Raw genomic sequence first — 21,537 nt, 5'->3', positions numbered from 1 at the left:
GTACCATTAAATTTACAAACATTCGTAGAATTACTTCGTCAGTTGTACTAATTAGATGCTGGATATAATATTACAACTTACTATCTTTAGCGTGATTATCTCGAATCCACTTCTTTCAACACCTTATTAAGGCTTGAGTAAACTTTCTCCGTATTACCGTTTAATGTTCAACGTTGAACCATAATATTTTTACCTTGAAGTACCATTAAATTTACAAACATTCGTAGAATTACTTCGTCAGTTGTACTAATTAGATGCTGGATATAATATTACAACTTACTATCTTTAGCGTGATTATCTCGAATCCACTTCTTTCAACACCTTATTAAGGCTTGAGTAAACTTTCTCCGTATTACCGTTTAATGTTCAACGTTGAACCATAATATTTTTACCTTGAAGTACCATTAAATTTACAAACATTCGTAGAATTACTTCGTCAGTTGTACTAATTAGATGCTGGATATAATATTACAACTTACTATCTTTAGCGTGATTATCTCGAATCCACTTCTTTCAACACCTTATTAAGGCTTGAGTAAACTTTCTCCGTATTACCGTTTAATGTTCAACGTTGAACCATAATATTTTTACCTTGAAGTACCATTAAATTTACAAACATTCGTAGAATTACTTCGTCAGTTGTACTAATTAGATGCTGGATATAATATTACAACTTACTATCTTTAGCGTGATTATCTCGAATCCACTTCTTTCAACACCTTATTAAGGCTTGAGTAAACTTTCTCCGTATTACCGTTTAATGTTCAACGTTGAACCATAATATTTTTACCTTGAAGTACCATTAAATTTACAAACATTCGTAGAATTACTTCGTCAGTTGTACTAATTAGATGCTGGATATAATATTACAACTTACTATCTTTAGCGTGATTATCTCGAATCCACTTCTTTCAACACCTTATTAAGGCTTGAGTAAACTTTCTCCGTATTACCGTTTAATGTTCAACGTTGAACCATAATATTTTTACCTTGAAGTACCATTAAATTTACAAACATTCGCCGAATTACTTCGTCAGTTGTACTAATTAGATGCTGGATATAATATTACAACTTACTATCTTTAGCGTGATTATCTCGAATCCACTTCTTTCAACACCTTATTAAGGCTTGAGTAAACTTTCTCCGTATTACCGTTTAATGTTCAACGTTGAACCATAATATTTTTACCTTGAAGTACCATTAAATTTACAAACATTCGCCGAATTACTTCGTCAGTTGTACTAATTAGATGCTGGATATAATATTACAACTTACTATCTTTAGCGTGATTATCTCGAATCCACTTCTTTCAACACCTTATTAAGGCTTGAGTAAACTTTCTCCGTATTACCGTTTAATGTTCAACGTTGAACCATAATATTTTTACCTTGAAGTACCATTAAATTTACAAACATTCGTAGAATTACTTCGTCAGTTGTACTAATTAGATACTGGATATAATAATACAACTTACATTTTTTAACTTGATTATCTCGAATTCACGTCTCTCAACACCTTATTAAGGTTTGAGTCAATTTTCTCCGTATTATCGTCCAAGGAGCACTTAAGATATCATGTATATAAAGTGTAATTAAGATATCAACCAAGATATTATGGTTCAACATTAAACTACAACATGTTTACAATTTAATACTGTTAAATTTAAAAACAATCGTAGAATTACTTCGTCAGTAGTACTAATTAGATGCTGGATATAATATTACAACTTACATTTTTTAACGTTATTATCTCGAATCCACGTCTTTTAAATTGGCCAACTCAATGCTTGACTAACCAATGGAACGATTTGCGTAAAATTTTATCAAGATGTTCTAAACATACACTTAGATAGTTTTATTCTGACTCATATGCGAATTACAATTACGATAAAAATCAATGAATCTCACGAAATAAATGTATAAAATTGTTAAAATTAATTTTATAGCCATTTTTTTCACGCGTTCACCATATTTGTCTTTTGTTATATTAGTCAGTTTTTTCATTTATATTCGATTTCCATCATAACTATCAGAGAGGAAATAGTAACTATAATTAATAGGTGATAAAAATTTATTTTATTTTCCACACATTCGACATTTTATTATTTGTTATATTAGTCAGATTTTTTTATTTATATTCGGTTTCTATCATAACTATTAGAGACGTAATAATAAGTAATTAATAGGCGATAAAAATAAATTTCATTTCGTTTTTTCCACGTATTCGACATTTTATTATTTGTTATATTAGTCAGTTTTTTTTTATTTATATTCGGATTCCTTCATAACTATTAGAGAGGTAATAATAAGTAATTAATAGGCAATGAAAATTTATTTTATAGTGAGAAATCATTTTTTTCCACGCATTCGACATTTAGTCATATTAATCAGTCATATTAGTCAGTCATATTCGTCATATTAGTCAGTTTTTTTAATTTATTTTCATTTTTCATGATAACTACTAGATAGGGGAAACCACGATAACTGCAACAGTGCAACAAAATAGAAAATTGTAAATTTATTTCTTGTTTTAATTTTAATGAATAGGCCTTTTTATTATTTCTTAAAGTACCCGAATACCTTCGGAGGCTAAGTTTTGAAATATATAGTTAAGATTTTTTTGCTTTGATTTATTTATGCATTAAGTACTAATATCGACATAATATCGAAATCATGTATCGAATTCATTCATGCATCGATTTTTTTTTTTTAAATTGTGGGGGACTGAGAAGAAAATAACATTTTTTAAAAGACCAAAAATCAGTTACAAATTATTATTTTTAAATATTGCTTGCTCTGTAAACCCCCACGAAGCTTAAAATTGATAAAATTATGCAAAGATGTTTTAAAACAGTACGATTGATATTTGTTTTCCATTTCAGGTTTCAGACATTCTATTTTATAATTATAATTTACGTTTCATTCATCATCATTATATTTGGCACGACAACCCAGGGTGAGCCAAGGTCATCTCTTGAAGATTAGCAACAACCGATTTTTTGATCTGGACTGTCAGTCTTTTATACCAATCACTCTAAAATCTGATTCCACAGCCATTGTTGTTTTGGCCTTTCTCATTTTCGAAGTGAAGGATTAGTTAAGGATTTTGACAAAAAGATTTTTTCCAGTGAAGGGCTTAGACATAAATATTTTCTTTACTGAATCTTTTTCATACATTCTGGAAATAAGAACAGCTCAGTTCGTTCTTTTAATTTTATAACTCTTGATGATATCGGGCTCTTTAAAAGCTCTATAAACTTCCGAATTAAAACATCTTTGCCAAAAAGCCATTTTCTTTCAAACCAAAGAAGGGTTCTCAGAACCTTTCGTTCCAAAAATTTGTACTTTGTGTTCTTATTTACCCTTATTACTTTTAAATTAAATTCTGAATCGTGATGTGATGAACCATGATATAGTAAAAAAAAATTTCAACCTTAATATAGTGTTGATTTAAACGTTATGACCATGCTTCTTAAACTCGAGTACCACAATACTGCAATTCAACATGAGCGAAAACGAAGTTTCTATTTTAATTACAATACTCAAATTAATAACTATACTCAATTTCAAATGAAAAAAGTAATATAACGATTGATATTTTTAATAGTATAACGTATTTTTAATTAAATAAAGTTGTGCTTGATTAGTAAAACATTTTTACTATAGTACCACCACCTTATACCCTTTTGTGTTAAGCTGTGCACTATCGTTCCAAAACACTTTCCTTTATCTAATAAACGAAAAAAAGAAAAAGCTACATTAGTTCGGATTAAATTTTTTTTCCTTGAGAGCTTTCGTCTATGAGACTGTATGGTCGAATAGTTATACTAAAAAATATACTTTAATTCAACGTTTCTCAATATATAGTTAAAAAAAAGTAATCGTCGTATTCACGTTTCGTGTATTGTCATCGGACAGAAAAATCACATAATAAACTGACCATTAATAAACTGACCAGATTCCCAGCTTTCTCTCTAAGCGATTTTAGAAAGGGCCTCCTGCGCTTTGATTCCGATAAATGTGCCCCCTTTTTTTGCCCGATAAATGTGACCATCCCTTAAAAACACTACCTTTTTATTTTATTTTTTCAGAAAAGGGTTGTTTTCTTAACCACCTGTTTCAATGAAAAGTCCACTTCTGATTTATTTCATTATTGATAGTTATTTAACTTTAATTTTTAATTTTATTGCTTCATATTTGTAAGGTTTTTCTTATGTTGTTTAGTTATGTAGTTAACATTCGTTCGGTCCCAGAGATATTCACGCATTTTATTTAGGGGAGGGGGTGTATTAATGAGTTTTTTAGTGTTTTTAAATTTTACCGTTTTTTTTTTTTTTTTAATGAATACCTTTTACTTAAAAATGCACCTTTAAATGTTAAATTCCTTCCAATTTTCAGTTTAAAAAATAAAAAAAAATTCAAATTGTTTGTAAATTAAAAAAAATTTTTTTAGTTTAAATTTTTTGAAGAAAATTTATGCACATAGATTTTTTTTTATTTTTAAGCTTGCATTAATTATTTTTCTTAAACTTCAAATTTTTCTGTTATTTTAATAATGAGTGAGAATTACTATGGGAAATATGCATAAGAAGGTAATTAAAAATTAACGATCAAATTCAGTTATTACATAATATTACACGTTTTGATAAATTTTAACGGTGGTAAGTGAGTGCCCTTTCAAAACTCAAAGTGCCCTTTTCTGGGAGGAGCCCCATTCCCTTTTTAATTCCCAGGGAGAACTCTGGATTCAGATGTCTTTGCCATCGGCATAGAACTAATCAAAGTTACTACAGTAGTTACCTATAAATTATTTACATACTCTAAATTTAACAGCATTTCTTATAGAATATCCTTTCTTAATATTACCCTCTGCTTTTATTGCATTTTCTTTATTGATTATTATACCAAAATCAATGGCTTAGTGCTAAAAGTGTTGTTCTCTTATTATATTATAAAGTAATCTTATTTTGGAAAAAAATTAGATAAAGATAAGGAATTACCGTTTTATTGCATTAAACCATAAATAAGTTATATTTAATTTTCAATACTTTGTATTTTCTTTGAAAATACATTTTATGTGAGTTCAGTTAAGGAGACAAAGGATGTTCAAAATAAAAGAATGCAATTTTTATTTGATCATTTCCGAATTTCAATAGAATATTGATAGCAGTAGTCGAAGTCTGTGTACAATGTTTCAGAGGAAAAATTATAATTAGTTTTTAAATTATAGCCAAAAATGAGGCGCTTAGTTGTTGATAATTAACGAATTGAACGTTTTTTTTAATTAAAATTTACCCAAATACGTTGTTTATAAGTATTTAAATAAATTGAAGTGCTTATGGTAACTGTATTAAAATATAACGTAACTAGGCATTAAATTTTTATTTTGTCACCACAAAATTTGTTCAAAAAACACGAATTATGTTTGTTCGATCATTAAAAAATTAAATTACTCTATTCAGTTAATCAAATGTGTTTAAAATTAAACAAGACACTTCAAAAAGTAACTGAATTTTTTTTTATAGCAATAAAATAAAAAATGGGGAGCAAGGAACTTTTTTGAAGTTTTGAAAACATTGAAAAATTACGTTACGAAAAAAAGCAACTTTGTCAACGTATGTCTTTATGGGCTTTTACAAATTCACAATCTTATTACTCAGTAAGAAAACTACTATTTAAACACTGTTTGTTCCCTACTACTTAGGAAAGTGTGATTCTCAAAAACCAAATAATGGATTTTTGAAGGATTTTCTCCTTATGGGCTTGCAGTGTCCCCTTAACGTAAACTATTAAGATAATAAGCGCAAAATAAAACAACTATTTAAAATTTCAAAACAGTAATAAGAATAATCTGTTAAATCTGGGTCCGGGATAGCCTGGTCGGTAGGGCGCTGGGCCCATATCCAAGAGGTCGTGGGTTCGATCCTCGCCGGCCGAAGACTCCCCGTGTAGTAAATGGTCACTGATGCACGTTAAATCTGTCGAGTCTCAAAGTCCTCCATGTTCCCACAACAAATCAATACCTCTGGGGGTACTGATCCAGGAGTTTCCTTGTCTTCTGGATTGGTTCAAAATTACAAGGCAACGGAGTTGAACGTTAGTAGTCGTAAACCCATGAACTTGGGTCGGCTGTTCAACGACGGTTATAAAATAAAATAAAATCTGTTAAATCTGTCGGGATAGCCTGATTTGCATGGTACTGGACCCATGTTTAAGAGTTCGTGGTTTCGATCCCAGACCGGCCGAAGACTCCCCGTGTAGTAAATGGTGACTGATGCACGTTAAATCTGTCAAGTCTCAAAGTCCTCCACGCTCCCATAACAAATTATTACCTCTGGGGGTACTAATCCGGAAGTTTCCTTGTCTTCTGGATTGGTTCAAAATTACAAGGCTACGGAGTTGACCATTGGTAGTCGTAAACCCATAAACTGGGTCGGCTGCTCAACGACGGATATAAAATGAAATCAGTTTAAAAATATCTAAAATAATCGATCTAAAATATTCTGTTTAACGAAAAATATTTAATGGGAAAAATTAAATATTAATGAAGAATATTAAAATATTTAATGATTTTGATAACCAAATATTCGATAGAGATTTAAAAAAATAAGTTTGCGAATGAAGATGCAATGGCAACCAAGAAAATAATCAGTTTTAAATTTTATCCTAATGAAACCTGAAACTAAATCTACAGAACCAAAGAAGTGTTAATACAATAATAAAAATCGAAATATTTTTACCATATAATTTTTAATTTCGATAAAACATTCTGTTTATCGCCAAGAGAGCAAAATAACTGTGAGAATCAACTGTGGAGGAAGGGGCTTCGCAGGGAAGGAATCTTCAAAAAATAAAGCAAAATAAATAAAACAAATTATTTTCTTATTCATTTAATCTCAAACTTAATAATTGACAGACTGATTTAACATAAAGTTTTAGCATAAATAGAAGTTAATCTCTCTAAATATAAATCATTTATGTGAAAAGTGAAGGAAAAAAAATAATAGTATATAAACTCAGTTTAATAGTCCGGATTTAAATTACTAGAATTCAGACCCTTTCATATCCTGCTGAGGATTTTAAAATTATTTCTCAGAATTACAAATATGAATAATTGTAGGCCCAAGGCAAAGGTCAAATATTTCCTAGAAAACATTTCACAACAGAGAAAAAAAAAGCTCATCGACCTCTCGGTTTAGTACGTTATACTAAAGGAAACGTTTTTCCGAACATTTAGGGCCTAAACGTTTTTTCTTTTTTTCCTCTGTTCAAGGACGTATTAGCATAGGTGAGAGGAAATGATCGGTTAACGAGATTATTCAGAATACCGCCTTTATTTTCATCGAAATCGTTTTCAAGGACACCATATACTTCTTTCCTATATATAGTAGGAAAATCAAATGTGTGGCCCGAGGCCTACGATAACTCCGATAAAAGTAAATATTAATACATTTATTCCACCCTCATTTATCATTTTGCTTTTTTTTATTTTCAGCGATCAAACTAAAATTAAATTCATAATAAAACAATTAAATTTAATTAATTAATTATGAGTTAGTTATTAAATAATTAAGTCCTCCAGTGACTGACTGATCGTAAGGACACGGTGTTGCATCACTGGCTGCGGTCAGTGTGCGGGTGGGTGACCACTTTGATCAGCCTACGTTGGGACCGAGGGTGTGCGGTATAGGTCCTCGTTAAACTGTTCTACCGTAAAATGTTCGACTTCGCGTGCATGTAGTCGGGCTACCAAAGCGGGGAAGTCATCCCTTCTGCAGAGGATCAAAATTGTGATGGCATGGAACATCCTCAGGGATGTTTCCCAGGCTGCCGCCAATAGCCCATTATGCAGCTCTAGTGCGATGTAAATGAGGTACCTACCTACCTATTAAATAATTAAATTAATTTTTAATTGAATTAGAAAGATTTAACGATATAATCTATAGATATCCGAACATCTATTTAATTAATTTAAACAGATAATTTTATTTATTAATATCTAAAAATCAAATTTTCTTTATGACTAAAATCTGCATTAAACAATAAGTAAGAAAATTAGTAATGGGAATATTTCATAATGGGGCAACTTTCTAACGAAATCCTAAGTTAGATTTTTTTTTTAAATTATTAATAAAAGAAAATAGAAGAATAAATCGAAGAAAGCTGATTTTTAAAACTTTCTTTCATATTAAACTTTCTATTGTTTAAAAGAAGGAAATAATCATCGCAAGCTTTAAAAAAAAAAAAAAAAAAAAAAAGAATCGTTGCGCGCGTTTCTCTACGAAATGAAATGTTTATTTATCGTGTTATGTTAACGCCTCCCACATGTTTGCTGATTACTTACATGAAGTCAGACATTTATCAGTCTAAAACGGATTTCCCAGTCTCGTTATACAAATGAAAGCTCTCAGTAAAATAACGTGTTCGTCTATTTAGAAATAGCAGATGCAAGCATTTAGTTAACAGTGATTTGTCGTTGTAACCGAGATATGTAAAAAAAATTAATTCACCTTCATTTACTTTGTTTTAATATTAATTTCAGTTTGATTAAAAGCGCTACAAATTGTATTTAAAAAAATATACTTATTTGTTTTCTTTATACCTTAGGACAGATATGGCTCTCAGCTTCACTACCCACCTCTGCCGGTCAACCACAGTAAATCTAGCTTCGGACCAGCTCACTGGTTTTTATTATTTTCTCCATTTTCCTTCATGTTAACATGGGTATTTTATTTGGGTCTCCCTTTTTTTCCTTTTGCCGTCTGGCGTCCACGTTAATGGAACTAATATTGCAGCTGGAAGCGTTCTTAAAAATTGAAAACTAATTTATTAAAAACATATTTCTACATGTTTTTATAAAAACATCTACGTTTTTGTGTGAAAATGAATAATTGTCTTAAGATAATTGTTCTCTTAATATCTTAGCTAGTGTGTGAAAAAATATTTCTTTTATTTAATTTCAACAGCTTCATTTCAAACGTGAAAACTATTTCTTCAAAATATAGGACTCTATTGATTCACACTATCAATGATTTGACATGTATACAAGCTGTATGTTTGGCAATACACGCATATGATTGTTAATACATGTAAAGCTCCACACCTATGCCTATGAAATGTTTGGCTACATCACTCTACGTGAAGCTTGATACCCATACCTACGACCCTGCGAGATGTTTGGCTCAATCACTTTAAGTGAAGCTTGATATCTATACCTACGACCCTGCGGGATGTTTGGCTAAATCTCTCAACGTGAAGTTTGATACCCATACCAACGACCCTATGAGATGTTTGGCTCAATCACTTTAAGTGAAGCTTGATATCTGTACCTACGACCCTGCGGGATGTTTGGCTAAATCTCTCAACGTGAAGTTTGATACCCATACCAACGACCCTATGAGATGTTTGGCTCAATCACTTTAAGTGAAGCTTGATATCTGTACCTACGACTCTACGAGATGTTCGACTCAAACACTTTACGTGAGGCTTGATATCTATACCTACGACCCTGCGATATGTTTAGCTAAATCACTCAACGTGAAGTTTGATACCCATACCTATGACCCTGTGAGATGCTTGGTTCAATCACTTTAAGTGAAGCTTGATATCTATACCTACGACTCTATGAGATGCTTGCCTCAAACACTTTAAGTGAGGCTTGACATCTATAATGAAGCTTGGTATCTATACCTACGACTCTACGAGATGTTTGACTCAAGTACTTTAAGTGAGGCTTGATATCTATACCTACGACCCTTCGAAATGTTTCGCTCAATCACTCTACATGAAGCTTTAAACCTATACCTACGATACACGTATATGAGCTGTATGTTTGGCTCAATCGATGGTTTGACACATATACTTACGAGTAAACATATACAGTACACACTCGATTATTCGTGCTGGGATTATCCGGCTTACGGATTATCCGTGCTCATTCCGGAGTCATACAAAAATTATATAAAGAGAAACGTTTTCAAGATGAAAAAAATTTGATTCATAAAGTTATAAAGCTACCAAATTTTTGGAAAATAATATCCGTTATTGGATTGCTGTATATGAAATATCAGCTGCATGGTCAAAGGTAAAATCGTCGGCGTTATCACGATCGTGGAGAAAGATCATCGATGAACAATCTTCTTCAGATGTTCAAGAAGAATATGATAACAGTATTCTCGAACAAGCAAAATAAATCTAAAGTTTCGAAATTCTTGATGAAGAAAATTTAGAAGATTGATTTCAAAGTGTGAGCCTGGCTTCCAGTTTTTGACAGATGAAGACATCGTTACTTGTTGTTGTTGTTGTTGTGGCTTCTCCTCCAAATGCCAGACAAAGTCAGACAAGGTCCATCAGACCGCCGACCCTAGAAATCGAGGACCAGAACAGTATATTCCTTACTTGCTAAATCAAATAGTGATGATAGTAACTGATGTAGAAGATGTAGTAAATGAGGGAAATACAATTTCTCATTCTGCTGCTCTACAATCTTTGGAAACGTTATTAGATTATATGAGAGGATTTGATTACGGTGACATTACTGCTGTTCGTAAAATATGTGTCAATATATGGCGCATTACACATTTTTTTAAGCATCAAATGTTGAAAGGAAAATTCCTAGTTTGATGTTATACAGCATGCAAATGTCAGTAATTTTATATTTTTTGTACAGATATGGATTTTTTCTTTAAGAAAAGGGAGATTTCGGATTATCCGTGTTTTTCGATTGTCCGTGCGACCTGTCCCGGTGATTAACCCGGATAATCGGAAGTGCACTGTACCTACCTACGAAATGTTTGGCTCAATCAATGCATGTGAGGCTTGAAGCCTATTCAATTCGCTTAAATATGCAAATTGTTTTTTAATTTCAAACTAAACAGCTATATACTTTAATAATTCAATTAAAACAAAAATTTATGTTTGATGAGAACCAAAATTTATTAAACTTCTTAGTTTTAGAATTATTTTCATAAAAAGCTATTTCAAAATTACTTCTTTAAAATTATTTATGTTAATGCGAAGAAACGTCACAGCGAAATCCTTTGCACAGAGAAAAAATCTACCCTTTCATAGGAACTATCCTAAACCTAAAAAAAATTCTAATACCTAATCCTACTTTAGATCCTAGATCTAATCCTAAAAATTAACCTATTTCTCTGCGAAAAGTAGTTTTGATAGTATGTGTGATTGCTTTATAATTTTTTTTCTTCACGAAGATAGGAATTGTAAAGATCTAAATTCAGAAGATCAATATTTTACCTAAGTGCAAGATAATTGACTCAGAATATGAACCATTAATCAAAGCTATAAATAACGTCTTCTGAATGCCAGAACTCTTAAAGATAAAAAAAAACTGCTTAATTGTCTTTATAAGTGCCGAAATAGTTCCTACTTGTGCCTGAGGAATGTCGTAAAGCCTGTACCAGCGTCTCTAAACTCCAGATATTATTAATGGTCGAAGCATTCCTGGATATTTTAAAGGTCCACACCTATGTCTGACAACAGTTTTACGACACCACCAAAAACAGAACAAAACGTAATCAGTGCGTAGCCGATGCACCTCCGAGCAACTACATGAGAATGACACTTATGCTCGACAACTCATCTTCACTTTGTCTTCTATAAAAATGAGGATACATAAATATTTATGAGCAATCAAAACAGAACTTATGATTGGTCTTAAGAACTATTTCGCTGCCGTTTTGGACACTTAGAGAGCAAATAATTTAAACGATTTCGACGAGATGGCAATGTCCTTGGTTTATCATGTTGATATTGAAATGAGAAAGTCTTATTTTAAGAACGGAAAATAAAAGTAATTTTATTCACTTATTGCCTCCATTTAACATAATTTTTTTTCTTTACAAAATGGAATACATAAATTTATTTAGTATAATGTATTGAGAGAACTAGCCACTTTGTTTCCAGTCCATTGGAATCAGAGCAATGATTCATGTTTTTTAAAAAATTGGTATAATCTTGAGCTGTTCTATAAAATTGGAAATAAATTACACAGAAAACAACCGATGTCTTTTAAGGAAAAAAAAGCCCTCTATTAAAACAAAATGATTCTTAAATGCAAATTTGAGGGTAGGCAAATGCTATGCAACAGAATATGTAAAAGAGTACTTGCAACTAACCATATGCTTGTGTTTTCTTCACGTGGTGTTGCATAGCGTGTTACGACTTAAGGGCTTGGGCATATTACGTGATAATATTCTATTCCATATTAAATTTAATTGGTAATAACCTGTAAGTGACGTCATGAATGTGTGTTGAACTTGATTGACTGACTGACCCATGCTTGATGTCGCTTGCAAGTATTCAATTGAAACTTTTGCAGGCAGCATTTTTAGAAAATATACAATGTTAAAATTTTCTGAACGTGTTGAACTACAACATTGTTTAAATTTGCTTCAACTTTAATATGGTGCTAAGTTGCACCATATTATCGTACATTCTAAATTTTATTTCAAGATACTATAGTGGTTCAGCTTGAACAGAAACAGGCTTCATGTTAACACCTTATGAAGGTTTATGCCAAAATTTCACTATATTATGGCTCAAGGTACCAAAATCATGTTTCATCATTGAACATACTTCCTGGGTCTAACAACAGCCTGAAATATATTTACAAAACCTCCTTTATTATTATTACCCGTTTTTGACGAGCTTGGATACATTTTAAAATTATCTTGTGAACATATAAACTTTATTTATTTATTAATTGAGACTTTAATTAATTATAAACTCTAATTAATTGAACTTATAAACTTTAATTGTATTCAAGGCAATGCACAACGCATCAGCACTGCCTAAATTTTTACTTCAGATAACATACCAAAATGAACCTAAAGAAATAAAGAAACCTAGGGTTTAAGCCATAATATCTTTTAAACTTGCTAGAACCCTAATATAGTGTTATTAAGATGATTACGCAATACAAAAGATAGAGATAGAAGTGATTTCTAAGTATTAATGGTGAATCATGAATTACCAAAAATAAATTTGATTCATAGGCGATTGAAAGGTTATTGGTGCGGAGTTACTCTTCACTCGGAATGTCACCTGTTCAAATGTGCTTCATCATTTCACGCAGCATTCTTTTGAGTCACGGCGATTACATGTCCTAAAGCACGAAAATGATTCTGGTTATATTCACAATTTAGAATCACATCAGTCCTTAAGAAACTTCATTTATTTATGATTTTAGCAACCTCGAAGATTTCCATTTTTCTCTTCAACGAGTATTCTGAAACGATAAAATAATAATAATAATAATAATTGTTATGAAGCCGCCGTGTCCAGTGGAAGAATAAAAGACTGTGATCAAGATTGAACCTCACAAATCTATAAACCAACGTACTTTAATTTTGAATCTTAAAAAATAATTAATATAAAATAAAAGGCATTAACATGAATTACAAGATGAATTACAGATTATTATAGAAATGAAGATTTCCCTTCAACGTGGATTCTGAAACAATAAGATTAAAAACATTTAAAAAAATGATAATTATTATTAAGTAGTCACTGTATCTAGTGGAAGAATCAAAGACTAAGCACAAGATTGAGCCTCACTAATCTATAGACCAGTGGTGGCCAAGCTCCTTGATAGTCGAGCCATTTTTCAAAATTTGAAATTTTTCGCTAGCCGCAATTAAATACGGATTTAAAAGGTGTGAAAAAAGGTATTAAAAAATTTATTTTACATAAATTATATTTATTGAGAACATATAAGTAGAAGTACAAAATATGTGTATTGAATGTAAATATTAAAAATTAAACACATTTATTTGGCTTCTCTTGATAATTCTTTGAAATTTGGTGAGTAATTGGTGACAGCACTTCTCAGTAATTCTTTGAGATGCTGGTTAGTTAATACTGATCGGTTTTTGGATTTCACGACTTCTAAAGTGGAATAAAATGATTCACATAAGTACGTTGTTCCGAATATTGAAATAATTCTACAATCAGCCTTTTTTAATTCATGATGCTTCGATTCTGGTACAAATGTCCAAAATTCAGTAATCGGCGTCGACTTATATTTTAATTGTGGAGCTTGATCTTCTTGCATCTCTATTAATTTTAATTCTCCAGATGCTTTTTGGTTCATAATTATATTGGAAACGGAAAACTCACCTTGAATTGAACAACGTTGCACTTAGTCTTTCATATTTGTTCTCAGTAATTTAAAAGACATTTTGAAACACATACGGAACGATAATAATTTTCCAAAACATAATAGCACAAAAATTAAAAGGGAACTCGGGTACATTTATCGAGAGCCACAAATAATCCTTCAAAGAGCCGCATGCGGCTCGCGAGCCGTAGGTTGGCCATCTCTGCTATAGACTAACATACTTCACAAGATACTATCACAAGATGAATTACAGATTATTATAGAAATGAAGATTTCTCTTTTCTCTTCAACGTGGATTCTGAAACAATAAGATTAAAAACATTTAAAAAAAATGCTAATTATTATTACGTAGCCACTGTATCTAAAGGAATAATCAAAGACTACGCACAAGATTAAACCTCTTTAATCTATAGACTAACATACTTTTATTGTAAATCTTAAGAAAAGGAATCAGTATGAAAGTGAAGGCATTAACATGAATTAAAAGAATTACAGATCATTGTAGAATTGAAACTTTGCCCTTTCTCGTCAATGAATGTTATGAAACAATAAAATTAAAAAAATAATAATAATTGTTGCATAGCCGCCGTATCTAGTAGAAGAATAAAAGACTACGCACAAGATTAAACCTCATAATTCTATAAACTGACGTACTTTTATTATAAAACTTGGAAAAGAAATACATGTAAAAACAGTTGCTAACGTCCTGGGTCACATGTGTGGGCATCCGTGATTTCCTTCTTGAAGTGCAAGTACCTAATTGAAATGTTAAATCTTAATAGTTAATATGATGCAAAACATAATAGCATTTAAACATGTTATTGTTAAAAACAATACTTAAAATATCATAACCGCTTTGGATAAATTCTGTATTTGAAAGTAGAATTTAAAGGATGCATAAAGCGTATTGCCTTCATAAAAAATGATTTCTTTAAAAAGGTTATCTGAAGCAAACATTCTAAAAAAATCTATTATCAGCAATATGATTTCTTATTAAAAAATCATACAAATAAAAAATCATAATAATTTAATTCATAAAAAAAAAATTACAAATTTGAAGTCTATTGCAATTTTTTTTAATGAAAAATATGCAGATTTCTGAAAAATGTGAGGCCTTAAAGATGCCAATAATATAAAAATGACTAATCTTCATGATCAAGTTACGAATTCCTTGTTCTAAATCTGATGATGCACTGCTTGTGAAGTTCAAGATTAAGCTAATTCTAAATAAAGGAAATAAAAAACAATGACCTACATTTTTAAATATTATCATCCATGCATTTTAAAGAAAATTCTGATTAATGCGATTATCGACACTATTCCTCGATTTTAAAAAGCAAAATTAAGGAAGATTGATATTAATTTGCTTAAACAGAATATTTGAACAAATCATTAATCTTGAATAATGCATAAATGAAATCAAATATTGAAAACCGGCTTAAGGGTGTGTAATGTTTGGAAAATATCTGATAATAAATTCTCATATTAATTCAATAAATAAATAATTAGTTTGTATCTTAAAAGTGAAAAAAAATTTTTTTTCTTCGATAATTTGTTTTTAATGACGTATATAGATTAAAAATATATAATAAGTTAAATTCTTGTCTTTTATAAAGCATATTTGATTTAATGAATCATAAAATCCTGTTTTTCAAAAGTTTTTATAAAATTAGGTTACATAGTTTTTAGAAGATAATTTGATTTGATCAAATATTAAAAATGTTGTTTTTTTAAAAAAAAGAAGCAAATAAAAAATAAATAAAAATAAATGTAATAAATTAAAAATAAAAGTATAAAAAATATTTCTTTTCTTTCTATAAAGGAGATTTAATTTGATCTATTATTAAAAATACTTAGAATAAGATACAGTTAAATATTGGTTTTTCTTCCAAAGATCTTTTACTTCGATTTGTCTTGAAAAATACTTCATATACGCTTTTCATATGTCTGTGATCTCTTCTATTTACATCAAAATTTTTTAAATAAATAAATAAGCTTCAAATATATTATTGATGTAGTTATCATTACATGAAGGATTTTTTAAATGTTATTTTGTATTTAATGTTTGATATAACTCAATAAACGTTTACTTTTATTATGTTTTTCGTTTAATATAACACCCTTTTGTCAACTATTTTTTTAAAAGCATGGGTGCAATAGAAACTACATTAATAACTATATTTCTATTATAAACTATATTTCTATGTGTAAGAGAAATTACATTAATAATCAATTTCATATACATGATATTAAATTCCTAATTAAAAAAGTTGAAAATTCAACATGTTATCGCTCTAGTTAGGAGTGCCTTATGTTATTAACCATAATTTTGCAGAGTTCAAGCTCACGCGCATTTCACACAGTTAAAATAGTTTATTTATAAACTATTTCTATAAAAAAAATTATGTTTTTATTTAAACAATAAATTTTTGAATATTTTTAACTATAAGTAAAATATAATCACGCTTTTTAAGAGTTATTGCAAGGTAGTTTTAAAAGAACGCTGTCGAAATACTCAGTTTTATTTGAATTTTTTCACCTCTAATCAAGATATTTGTGCCAAAAGGTTTAATGATCTATTATCTAATTATTCTTATTATAAAAGTAGCAAATCAGATAATGGAGAAAATGTTTTTATTTATTTATTAAAGAATGAGGAATATTGGGTCAATATACTTTAAATCAGTTTGGCAACGCAAAAAAATACTACCATTGTCATTATCGCCTTACTGAGGCACATCCTTTCTTAAAGCCTTTCGTGTCATTTTATCTACCTAAATCGCGAATTCTGTTAATTGAAAAGAAATTTATATGTCGACCTTACTATCGTTTCACTTGACTGGCGTTTAGAAGGTCTTTTACCCCCGTCAAAAATGCTTTCGTTCATCATTTACAGTTCGAAGCAAACAATGCCTATCTTCCAATCGTTTGAAATCGCCATTTTTTATTGATTCCAATCACCGTTGCTTAGCAGACGATGAGAAGATTGTTGCCATTTCGAAGTTAAAAATATGCCATAAAAATCGTTTTCTTTCATGTAAATCGTCACGAAACAGTTAAATGAAGAAAAAAAGTGCAAGAATTTTATAAAAATACTATTTTTTTCCCTTCCATCTTAACCTATTTGATAATTATCTAAATTCGTAAGACAAGTGTCTGTTTTATTCATTTATCCTTTTCTTTCGCCGAGTATTAATCTTCCGACCTCATTCTGTTCAGTTTTATTAATTGATTGCCTGTGTCTTTGTTCTATTCTTATTCTCCAATTAGAGATAAGCTTTTATATTAGAGAACTGTTCGATTTCGCGGTCTCACAGTCAGAAATAGCGAAACTGAAAATCATTAAAATGTATCAACAGGAAATTAAACAATGATGCCTAATTTTTTATGCATGTTTATTTAAATATGAATTAGGAAAACTGATTTAATATTGGTGAGAAACTTGCGAATCTCAATTGTTAATAAATTTTAAATGTTTAAAAGTGTAACGCTACATTAAGAAGTGTAATCGGCTTAAAAATTTATGAAAACTCGAGAAAAGTAATTAAATTCCTCCTTTCGAATATAGTATTAAAAATGACTAAAAAGCATTTTTGTTATTTTGTTACTATTGTATTTTAATGGATTTTATAGTCTTACGAACAATACTTTGAGTACTTCTATTATTGTTAGAATTATTATAAGTTCATGCAAAACAGCATGCGTATAAAATGTTTTTGATGTTTAATTCAGCTGAGCTCTTAAACGAAGACTTACTACATTATGCTGCCAGAAGTAATAGTTTTTAATTGTTATTTCAGGCATGTAAGTCATTAATTTTTGAAAAAACGTTAAGCAATTAGTTATGGAACCCCAGGAAAACATAATCAATGGTACTTTTCGGTTAGTCAAGCGAAAACTGCTTTTAATATTTTTTTAAAAGGAATTTCTTTGAATTTCATTAAATTTTTTTTCTGATCGTCCATTTTTTTCGGTGTTTAAAAAAGTAAAAAAAATTTTTAAAAAAATAGTAATAAAAAAAATTGATGGTGGATCGAATTATTTTGGCGACATTTTGCTTCGCCCAGCCAACCGAAAGACAACCCATCAACAATTTAACAAACATAACGAGCATAATAGTGTATTAAAGAGCCGTGGCTGCTCGAATGATAGAGCGCTCGCCTCCCAATGAGGTGAATAAAAATAATTAATTTAAGCAATTTATGGTCCATCTAACATAAAGGCTTAGGTTGAGTTACTAACTATTAACTTAAAGTGACTGTTTTTTAAACTTCTAAGCTAATATGTCATTTTCCTGGCATTCAAGATTTGGTGAATTTCTATTTTATTTATTTTTTCTCGAGCAAATGTCAATAAACTACACTGCTGTCTGTAAGATATTAATAAGTGTAATTAAAGAAGTATCCAAAAAAAAATTTTAGATTATTTTGAAGACTTTAAATTTGAAGAAATTTTTTGGTCCGAATTGTCATGTTTAAAAAGAATCACTCATGTATATAAATATTCCTGCTTGTAAATCAAAAGATTTAAAAAAAATAATAATATGTATTGTGATGCTAATAACTTATTCATATACTAATCTTTCATTTTCACAAAAACCCTACGTGTCATCAGATCCCCCCCCCCAACGGAACGATGCTAAATAATCCATTCGTACAATCGAAAATAGTGTGTTGGCCAGGATAGGCTTTTCTGTAGGAAAATGATTAACAAGAAATCCTGATCTCCAATCCTATAAAAATGTTATGCTCTCCCCCAGACAGTATGTAATCCCCCTCCCCATTTACCTTCCACTGAATCATTCTTTCAATGCGAACGATCGATGAGGATTACTCGGATGAGTCACACACCCTCCTCGTCGGATATCATAGCAGAAAGGGGCCATGGCCAAGGGCGCCATTGTCCATGTGGGTGGGGCACCCGATTTAAAATTACAGCGGAATCCTATGGTTGTCTCCTTTATACATTTTCATGCATTTTAAAACAATCTGATTGAAAATATATTGAACTGAGTTTCGATTAAAATAATAGAAGAAAAAAAACGTATATGAGTTGATTTTGACTGTTAGCTTAAATGTAAAGTTTCATTATAACTTTCATAAAGTTAAGTACAGTTTAAATTATTAAGTATGTTTAAATTGAAATAACTGATTGATAATACATTGAATGGAGTTTCTATTCAATAATAGAAAAAACGTAACCGTTTTATGTTTATTTTGACTGTTAATATAAATGTAGAGTTTCATTATAACTTTCATATTTAAGTTAAGTAGGGGAGAGTGGGGTCAATTGTAACAGGATACGATTGTAACAGAGCAAAAATTTCGAGTGTCGGGTTCTAGATTTAGTTCCTAGGTGGCACACAAGGTGTGTTTAATAAATCTACATGTACACCCCTGCTGACAACCATTTTTATGTACTTTTGAAAGAGTTACATCACAAAAGATATTTTCACGCTACGTAAGTACTTTTTTTGGTATTAGAATATTATATTGTAACAAAGTAATTTTGCATAAACAAATAAAAATTATTAACCGAATATGTAAGTGGACACCTTAATTAACATTTCAATAAAAAAGAATTAGTTTTATTAATTAACTAGCATTGTTTTTAACAAATGAAGCTGAAATGGCGTCTTGGGGACGATTGTAACAATAAGTAAAGGGACCATTGTAACAGCCGAAAATAAATAATCTTATGTTTACAAACCATTACTTAACTCTTTAAGAACCACCAATAGTTTCCTATATCATTTATATTATGTTGCATGTGCATTATTTTATTTGTCACCTTTCACAGCATAAATTAAAATTTTTAACCCCTTAAAGTTAAAAGTTTAACCCTTTAGGTCTCTGCTCATTATTATTTTTACTCCTAAAATATCACTACTATTTTGCTTAATGAAAAAAATCTATCACAACTATGATAATATGCATAATTAACTATGTTTTAGTTGAATTTATGAACTGTTACAATTGACCCCGTAAGTGGGGACAATTGTAACAAGTGCACGACTGTCAAAAATTGTTAATAACTAATATAATAACATTTAAAATAAGGTAATTATTATTTTTTTCTAGTTGATGATAGTCTACTTTACTCGTCTGTCAATTAATACTAATAATATATTGGATTTTTTGTTAGTTGAAAATAGTTAAGTAAAAAATGTTACAATTGACCCCACTCTCCCCTACAGTTTAAATTATTAAGTAAGTTTAAATTGAAATAACTGATTGATAATATATTGAATGGAGTTTCTATTCAATAATAGAAAAAACGTAACCGTTTTATGTTTATTTTGACTGTTAATATAAATGTAGAGTTTCATTATAACTTTCATATTTAAGTTAAGTAGAGTTTAAATTATTAAGTAAGTTTAAATTGAAATAACTGATTGATAATACATTGAATGGAGTTTCTATTCAATAATAGAAAAAACGTAACCGTTTTATGTTTCTTTTGAAGGTTAATATAAATGTAGAGTTTCATTATAACTTTCATATTTAAGTTAAGTAGAGTTTAAATTATTAAGTAAGTTTAAATTGAAATAACTGATTGATAATATATTGAATGGAGTTTCTATTCAATAATAGAAAAAACGTAACCGTTTTATGTTTCTTTTGACTGTTAATATAAACGTAGAGTTTCATTATAACTTTCATATTTAAGTTAAGTACAGTTTAAATTATTAAGTAAGTTTAAATTGAAATAACTGATTGATAATACATTGAATGGAGTTTCTATTAAATAATAGAAAAAACGTAACCGTTTTATGTTTATTTTGACGGTTAATATAAATGTAGAGTTTCATTATAAGTTTCATATTTAAAGTACAGTTTAAATTATTACGTGAGTTGAAACTCGACAGTTTGCTGGGGAATCGTAAAATAAAAACATCAATATGTTTTAGATTTAGGCAAGGCCCGACTTACCTTGATTGGGGCCCGGGGCAAAAACTCCTCTTGCCCCCCCCCCATTTGCTTCCCTCCTTCAGTAATGAAGAACCGAACTTTATGGACGCATTTAAATTTTTCACCTCATTATAGATATATAACAAGAAAATTTACTATAGCCTTAAACAGTTATAAAATCCCCTCCACCCCACCTTCACTCGTCAGACAAAATATCATTCTGTCCATTTCATTGATTTTCTGATTATTCTATGTCCATCATTCGAAGGCAGTTTCCGAAATGCAGTTTTCTGATGGTTAACTTTGTCATTTAGCTGCGAAGAATTCATATCCTTGCTGACATTTAGGCGGAATTCAACTAAATTTTCACAATTACGATATTAAGCCAATCAGAAGCCTGTATTTTTGTAAACATATCGCATCTTGCGATTTGTAAAAATGCAGGGTTTTGATTGGCCAAATTAGCTCTAGAAAGACAATGGATTTA

The 21,537-nt window shown here is 30.0% G+C and overlaps 1 long non-coding RNA gene across 2 annotated transcripts in view; it reads right to left on the bottom strand.

Annotated features, from left to right (window-relative positions):
* The window catches only part of LOC139426196 (uncharacterized), a 51,594-nt gene extending 32,382 nt beyond the window's left edge, over window positions 1-19,212 (bottom strand). Inside the window, exons 1-2 of one of the 2 annotated variants that reach the window (XR_015430056.1) lie at window positions 14,794-19,212; window positions 11,389-14,437 (exon numbers count right to left, since the gene is read on the bottom strand). This is a non-coding gene — a long non-coding RNA (uncharacterized LOC139426196). Of the gene's footprint in view, window positions 1-11,388; window positions 14,438-14,793 lie in introns of those variants that run through there. The other variant, XR_015430055.1, reaches the window with a different exon arrangement.
* Window positions 19,213-21,537: the final 2,325 nt, after the last annotated feature.

The sequence above is a fragment of the Parasteatoda tepidariorum genome, chromosome 10, assembly GCF_982258835.1.
Source record: "Parasteatoda tepidariorum strain Cologne lab strain chromosome 10, Ptep-v5.0, whole genome shotgun sequence".
Taxonomy (NCBI): domain Eukaryota; kingdom Metazoa; phylum Arthropoda; class Arachnida; order Araneae; family Theridiidae; genus Parasteatoda; species Parasteatoda tepidariorum.
Note: the sequence above shows the minus strand (reverse complement) of the source record. Positions and strands in the feature narration are given on the sequence as shown.